Source organism: Pyrgilauda ruficollis, unplaced genomic scaffold, assembly GCF_017590135.1.
Source record: "Pyrgilauda ruficollis isolate IOZ18807 unplaced genomic scaffold, ASM1759013v1 scaffold124, whole genome shotgun sequence".
Classification (NCBI taxonomy): Eukaryota; Metazoa; Chordata; class Aves; order Passeriformes; family Passeridae; genus Pyrgilauda; species Pyrgilauda ruficollis.
Genome location: NW_024510766.1, coordinates 172,019 through 180,448, shown reverse-complemented (window position 1 = coordinate 180,448; position 8,430 = coordinate 172,019).

Below are 8,430 nucleotides of genomic sequence, written 5' to 3'. Positions count from 1 at the left end.
TATGGTTCAGGAACTGCTGTCAGTGACAGGAACTTTTTGTGGCCTTTGGGCCTTTGCCTTTCCCTTACAGGACTCTGCCCTGTGTTCTGACCTGTGCCCTGACACGTCCCTGACACGCAGCCACTTTGTGACTTGGTTTCCTGAGCTCCGCTGAACTGGTTTGAATTCTTCCGTTTAATATCAAGCCACCACATTCCTGAAAGAATAAAAGTGATTTCTGCATAAATTGTGCTCTGGTAATGAGAAATTTCAACACATTCAAGTCTACCTGGGAAATTGTAATGAGCATGGCTGAGGTCTGAGAAAACTGTTGTCATTCATATACAAGAGAGAATGAAAGGTAATGATGTGCCTGAAGTAAGCAGAAGCTTGTCCTACCCCTAGAATGGCACATAATCCCTAATCCTCAACCCTGTCCATTACCTGCAAGACCTGCTCCTTGTGAAAGCCTCTGAGGAAATATTGTGTGGAGATGCTTCAGTCAATGTAAGTTAAGTTGATATATTTTATGCTTGCAATGCTAATTTGACTATCTAATAGTAAGAGCATCTCAATGTCAAAATTCATCTAGGAATGTATTTTAGGAGTTCTTGAGAAAGTAATTACTGTATTCATGGGAAAAATCTAATACTTAAAATTATGCTAAATTCACATTGTATTCCCACTGGACATGTACTTAATATAGATTGTGTGGGTTTGAGTTTAACAGAGGAAAATGTTTGTATAGCAGTTAATATAAAAAGACTGTCTCAAAAGACCTATGCCTGTGAAGGTCTCTTCAAGTCCTTCTGTTTAAAGAGGATTTGGCAGGAATAATCAATGGGTGATCCCTTTTGGCCAAGTCAGATCAGTGTTCTGATCTGCTGGGACCATTCTAATCTCCAAACTATCCTGTGCTACATGTGGAGTTCCTGCCGACATCATGAGCTTAGGCTGAAACCTTGAAGGAGAATAAACAAATATTATTTATCTTATATATATATATAGTTCCCAAACTATACCAAGAATTTCAGTTGAACCTGTTGCTGTTATGAAGGAATAAAGAGCATTTACAGATCTGCAGTGATAGTGCTGCAGTGCTCAGGTTATGAGTCTGTATGGAAGAAAAGAAGATAGCTTTGCTTCATTTGTTCTTTACCTATTTCAGGTATAGTGTTTATGTTTAGATGCTCTTAAAATTATTCTGCTTTGGCAATTCCTGCTGGGTTTTTTGTTGTTTTGGTTTTTTGTTGGGTTTTTTTTTGTTTGGTTGTTTTTTTGGGTTTTTTTTTTGTTTGGCTTCCAGAGAGAAAAGCAGCTTGGATTATTAATGAAAATTCAGCAGAGAAGAGCTTGCTTTTGGCTTCTAGCTCAGTCAAACTTTAATGCTAGTGACTGAATTGCTCTACCCTCTCTGAAAGAAAACTTCAAGTTTTTGTTAGTTTTGTGGCACAGGGATTGTCAAAATAGATCCAACAAAAAGTAGTCCTAAGGCTAAGCATTTCCAGAGGGCTGGTAATGTCCAGATAATCTTTTATGGTCTCACTTTTTTTGTGTGCCTTCTTTGATGGATTCCTCTGAGAGAAGAAAATTACAAAATCCTGATGTTCTGTTAAAACAAGATTTCCCAAACCTGCTGTATGTACCTGAAATATACTCACAAAAGAATTTGTATTCAGGCTGTCATAGTCAGACCCTGGATTTTTCTCGATGGTGGCTTCGCAAGTAGACTCACTTTCAGGATTTCTTGAAACTGTTTTTTGAGATTTACGTGGTCTTTCCTCTAAGGAAATATTTGGAGCCCAGACCTGTGGACCAGTAAGTGCTGTGTGGAGAGGACAGTCATTGTGGCTGGCTGTGCTGAACAGGGCTATCCCTGGCTGGGGGGATGGAAGGAGCTGGGGAATGGCCAATCCTTGCTGAATCTGGAAGCTGGCTGCATGCAGCTGAGGGAAGAGCTGCATGTCCAGGAGCTGGCCTGCGACCCTGCAGCTGGAACACTCTCAACTATGTGGTAATTCCTAGAAAGGCTGAGCTCTGCCTTTCATCATTAGCAGCAGCCACAAGAGACAAGATCTGCTACAAAGATCCCTCACACAGGATAAAAGCAGAGCACCTTGTTTGCTGTTCTGGGTGCTAGTGAACTGTGAAAAAAAGTTAAATAAATCTGAAGTAGCAGTTTTTTGTTTAATATTTGTGTAGCTTTGGACTTATTAAAAACACCAGTTCAGTCATTCTGAGTAAAGTGGGTAACCAATGAGTTTGACAAGTTCAGACCTTGACTCTGACTTTTCATAAAGTTTTCAATTTACAGTTGATTTATGTTTATTTGGAAACTGCTGGATTAGCTAAAGGGCTTTGCTGTGCTTGCTGAGCTGTTCATTTTAGAACTACTTCTCCAGGCTTTTCAAGACATGCAAAACCTTTTTTTTCAGCTATCTTTACAAATCTATTCAGTTTTGTTGTGGTCTTGATACTTTATCTAATAGGGGTTTTTTTTGTTTGGTGGGTTTTTTGGTTTTTTTTTGGTTTTTTTTTTTTTTCCTTTTTCTTTATTTTCCAAAACCTGTTACAGGCATCATCAACACAACAACAAAAGAGCAGTTGGCATAGCTCTGTGGCTGGTTAGTCTGTGCTTTAACACCAATGTTTCCTGAGCTGCTTAAGAAAATCAGTATTCCAAGAGCCAGTACAGGGCATCAGGACAGAGCAAGAGGGGCCAACACTTCACTGCCTTGCAACAGGACACAAGGAAATGGCCTCCAGTTGCACCAGGAAAAATTTCTTCACTGAAAGAATGATCAAGTATTGGAACAGGGTGCCCCGAGAAGTTATGAAATCACTGACCCTGGAAGTGTTCAAAAACCACATAGGCATGGTGTAGTGGTGGATCTGGCAGTGTTAGGTTAATGGCTGGACTTGATGATCTTAAAGGTCTTTTTCAGTCTTAATGATTCTCTGATCATCTAGAGCCTCACTGGAGTTCTCAATAAATAATTATCAGTGTTGATCTTCAATGGACTTTTAAACATGAATTACTTAATTTTGAGCTGGGTGAGTGTGCTGGTTTTGCAATAATTGACTTTTGATGAAGAGGCAAAAAATCAACCACGGAGGTGATAATGTCCTATTCACAGTGTGTGATAATGGTCTATTGCCTAAGTCATGTTCAGTTCTCAGCTCATACACCTGCCACGTGTAGTCACAGTGGATTTTAGGATGACAAAGAAGTGAAGTTAAAATGAGTACAGGGACTTTGCCCACTCTAACCTTAGAGCTATGAGCATGGTCTAAGGACTGCTGGCCAAGGTCCATATGTACAGCTTGGGTCAGATCCTGCTTTTATATTTCCACTGGACTGAGACTTTACTGGGGAGACTTACTGTTTTAGAATTCATACCTGGGATTTCATGGACCTGTGAAAATGCCTCATTGGCTTCAGCAGACAGTGGTCTGTGCCTGGGATTATTAACTGCAGTCATGAGGAGTTTGGGGTGACGTGGATTATGTGGCAAAGATATTTTGGGCTATTTCAACCTGGTTACAGATCTGCCTCCCTACAGAATAAGAGTAAGAAAAACAGGAATCTGCAGTAAGAGACCAGACGCACATGCAAGGAACTTATAGCGTAGCCTATAGGGTCTTTCTGTTCTGGCCTCATAACTCTCTTCAGAGGTGAGCAGTATTCAGTAATAAAAAGCACAAATTTTGTTTCAAATGTATGCCTTTGGAGGTAAATTAAAGTTGTAGAAGATGAATGATGCTATAACTCTTTGATGTAAAAGAGATCCTGTAGTAGTGCTCTTCCTTGCTGAAAACATTTTGCTGTGAAATAAGTTTAAGATGAAACAAAAATAATATGGTGGTGTCCTTAATTCTTCTAAAAAGAAAAAAGCATACGTAGATATTTAAAATAGACATATGGATTTGACATATATAAAAATACATTAAATGTCTTTTCCCTTTTAAAGCCTCAGAGATCTTCCTTGTGGGAGATACTGACATTCCCTTCATATTGGGTGGATTTACCGCAAGGAAAGCTGGAGAAAACTTAAAAGTGTCCGGTTTTATTTAAAACCTTGGTGGTCTTTAACGGCTGCCCCACAGTTCCAGCCTGGTACAAACTTAAACAGAGCTCTTTGTTGCTCTTGAATGTGACATAATCCTTTCATCTGGCATGCTGAATGAAGTATGCACATGGCTTTTTTGCTACCCCTGCTGGGCTGCCTTGTTACACCTTCAGAGCAAACCACCCCCAGTAAAAAAGCTTGGGCTCTGTCATCCACCCTAATGCCAATAAACAACAGATAACTATGGCATCTTTTGGCTTTAAAATGCTGCCCCTCATTAAACTTGTGTGTTGAGGAAGGAAACGGCTCCCCACATCATTGTTTCTTGTAGATACAGAGTACATTTTTTTGTTGTTTGCATGTTTGCTAATTTGAAGCTCTTTGAAGAATCCTACAGGGAGATCAAAGACAAAAGATTAGAACGTTTTTAATAAAGTGAAGAAGGATCAGGTTAGATCAAAGGGACAAGCTGACAGGAAATAAGTAGGTGCCGTTGTTGGCTGACACTTGCATGCTGTAGGGTGATTTCTGTGTTAATGTGAGGTCAGAAGGAGGATTGCTTTACATCTTATTGTCTCCAGACTTTGCTGACTGGGTGTGTCTTTGTACTTCACTTTAATCTCAAAAATTAAAACCCATAAAGTCACAGTTTGGCCCAGCCACATGATTTTTCTAGTTATTTAACTTTGATTTTGAAATAAAAATAAAATTTGGAATGCACCAGCAGGGTATGGAGGTAATTAATTGGTCTGCAAGGGGATTCAGCTACAGGAATAGTCGTTATCAGAGGCACTGAGCCTCAGTCACCCCCACTGTCATTCTTGCTGACTTTAAGGGAATTAAGTCTTCCCCCACTGTTGCAAGAGGAAATGTATTTTCTTTACATACCCACCAAAGCCTCGCATGCTCACAGGCTGTACTGCTGTAGATAAACCAATACAATAAATTAATGTAGGGCCTTCAGTTTATGATGCAGTTTTATTAGTATAGAGCTGCCAGTTGGGCAGAGTTTATTTCTCTAAGAGATTTAAGTTGCAGCACTAATTGGAATGGGCTCAGTGGCCTCCTCATGAACTTCAGTTCTAGGCTATGGTGAATGCAGGCTTGGCTTTGGCATCTGTACATCAGAAGTAAGGTGCCTCACAAAATACCCTTTTCTTCTAAGAGTAAGTCACCTTTCTGCCTGATGTAGCTAGGAGACAATTTGAGGACAAGCAGATTTCTTTACTATGTGATCCATGGGTGATTCTGTAGTTACACAAAACTTTATCTGCCCATGTGTCTTCACAGGTGAAGAAAACAAACAAGTGCTCAAGAGGTTTCTGTGTCTTTGTGATCATGAAACCTCCTCTTAAAGGCTGTTTCCAGGCAAAGCTGCACTGGGGGCACTGAAACAATCTTTTGTTCCACAAAGACTGGAAGCACTGATTTTCTGTCCCACTCAACCACATGTGCAGTTGATCCTGCAGCTCTGAGGGTTCTGCTGCCCCAGTGCAGAAGGGCAGCAGTGGTTAGGTACCCTGTTGGGCATGGTGCAAGAAATGTTTCCAGTCCAGTCATGTTAAATCAAATTAGCAGGGTTTGGTATGGCCTTAACAGAAAGAGCTGTGCTCAGCCCCTTGTTTAGGGGCTATGATACAGATAATAATCATACTTGATTAGAGAAATGTATTTTTATTGTATTCTGTTATTTTTGTCTCGTGGTTGGTTATGTAAATGAGCAATCATTCTACTAAAACAAAGAGAAGTATTCTGTAAGATAAATTTACCCATACTTTTTGGGGGAAAGTAAAACCAATGGGAACAGATACCTGTTTGCAAACTGAAGAAAGTTTGTGAGTCTCAAAGGGATGTAAGAAAGAGCACTGGGTTTGACTGATGTGCACCAGTTGGAAAAAGGGTTCCTTTGCCCTGCCTGTGCTGCTCTCTCCTGGGACACAAGGCTCGAAGCCAGAACTTCACATGCTGCACCACTGTTTGCTGCTTCACACACCTCACTGAGGGATGCAGTGGGGAGTGATGGAAACCACACGTGAGACTGTGGGAAGTGCTGCTGTTCTGGATGCAGGATCACTTCACAGTGCAGTCTGTGAAGATTCAGTTTCAGGACTACACACAATGACCCTGGGGGTGCAGTGCCATTAAGCCAACAGTAGAGAATGACATGGGAAGGAAATCACATGGTTTGCTTTTGAATGTTGTCTTATTTTTTAGTGTTTTGGTTTTTAGTTTTTGTGCTTGGTAGAATCTAATAAAAAATGCTTATAAGTCAGAAACGTGCAGCATTCAGACAGAAAAAATACTGAAGGCTCCTCAAATAGCCCAAGTGCTTCTGTGTGCCCCTTGTAACAGCCATGTCCATCTACCTCTGCACCCAGACCTGACCTCTCACCTTAGTCCCTGGTGAGTCCCTTGGTAGACTTGGCTTTGGTGGGAAATATGCCCTGATATGCTTCTTTAAGCTTTTGGATTTAGAAGTGGCAGGTCATTCTTTTTGAGATTTATCTGTCCAGTTAAAACACTGGAATTTTGCCTAATTTTGGGCACTGCACAAGGCTCTTTTGCAATAAAATACAGTCATAGGAAGAAGACCGCTTGCAAAAAGGAGTAGTGCTTGTAGTAGCAGAAAGCTAAGGATCTTTGGGATCTCAGTAGTGATACTGAGATCCTGGTATTTGGACAGAAATGTCTAAATCCCACTGAAGTTGTGAGGGATTCTAATGAGTCCATCTGGACAGAGGCTTCGGGATTATACAAGTGCAAGAAAAATAGGCTGTCTCCAAATCAGAATAATCTGGAATTGTATATTGATTCAGTTAAATTTGTGCAATCTTTTAGTATGTACAGCACCATAAACCTACAGGCATTTCAGGAGACTGATAGGATTGGAATGTAGCAGAAATTCAAGGTACTCAAAGCAGTCTAACAGTATGAAAGGAAATGGAAGAAAGAGAGAGTCTTTTTTAATGGACTTTGCAGAATGAAAATTAACAATTCAAGGAGGGGTGCAAAGCAGGGAATAAGGATGTTGGCAAAGTGTTATGGTAACAGAAAATTCAGTGATGAAATGCAGAATTCCCCGAGGGAATCATAAATCAGCTTTAGTCTACAAAGTATGTTGGTTCCTAAATCAGCAGGAGTCTGGTACCTAAATAGCTTTGCAGTCCAGTCCCAGATGCTTTACTTTGGACTTTTCACTTTAGGTTTCATGTGGTTTTAAATTTAACAAGGCACTCATTCCTTTTGAATCGAAGCATGTTAATAGTGTCCTTAATATATTTACAAAGCAGAGAGTCTTGAAGGGCATCTTGGTATTTTTCAGAGTTCAGAAATGCAAAGTGTTTTAATAAAGTAGAAAGCACTAAGAAAAGGTTGAAAAATGACAGGGAGTGTCAAGCTGAGGCTGAATAACTTTGGAAGATTTGATTTATCCCATGCTTGAATTTTTAATATGTCTTTTTGTGGCTCCTTGGATGTGTGGCTGCAGTGGTAGGCTACTCAGAACAAGTAAGTATTATCCAAACACAGACACGGCAGTTTAGTCGTTGATGAATCCTTCAGCCAAGGGCGGTGTGAGGTTCTCCCGTGTGGATGCAGGTGGGAGGGCTGGAGCGGCGCCGCAGGAGAGCAACCCGTGTCCACTAGGTGGTAATGCTGGGTGCGGAATGGGCTCCCCCTGCTGCTGCAGGGGAATTTCCAACAGTAATTTAATGCGACCTCGGATCCGAGAATCTACTGCCTTTTCAAGGAAAGCAGGGCTTGGTAAACATGGAGCGGGTGGCAGTGCCCCAAAGCGCTGTACAGGTGCGCCTTGTGCAGTGGTACACAGCTGTCATTTCTCTAGGCAAGTCTTGGGATGGTCTCTAAAGTTGTTGACTGTTAACTCTACAATAGCTGCGTTCAGCACCTGTTATCTCTATTTTAAAAATCTTCCTCACAGTAAATCATAGTCTTTGGTCTAAATAATACACAGAACTGAAGGAATAACTGGATGATAAAGTGCTGTCACTGCTGTCAGTGAGAAGGAAAATTTACTTGAAGTGATTTGTGGGGGGAAAAGCCACAGAGAGATGTTTAAAATTAACTTGGTACAGCAATCTGTGTGCTGAAGCCTTTGTTTAATAGTAGATTAATGGTGTCTTGGACTTCCACAATGTCAGGTTAGAAATTAACCCAAACAGAAAAGGGAATTTGGGGAAGGAAGAATGTGATTATTGGATCTAGAATTTGGAGAAAAATATTTAAGAAAAATGTCCTTGGGTCTCCTGACTGTAGAAATCAGATACATTTATATTCTTTTTCCTGAAGACAGAGTTACTAGAAGCAAAATACTTTGTGGATCCAACATTGGGTTTTTCAAGATTAAAAGCATAATTATTCT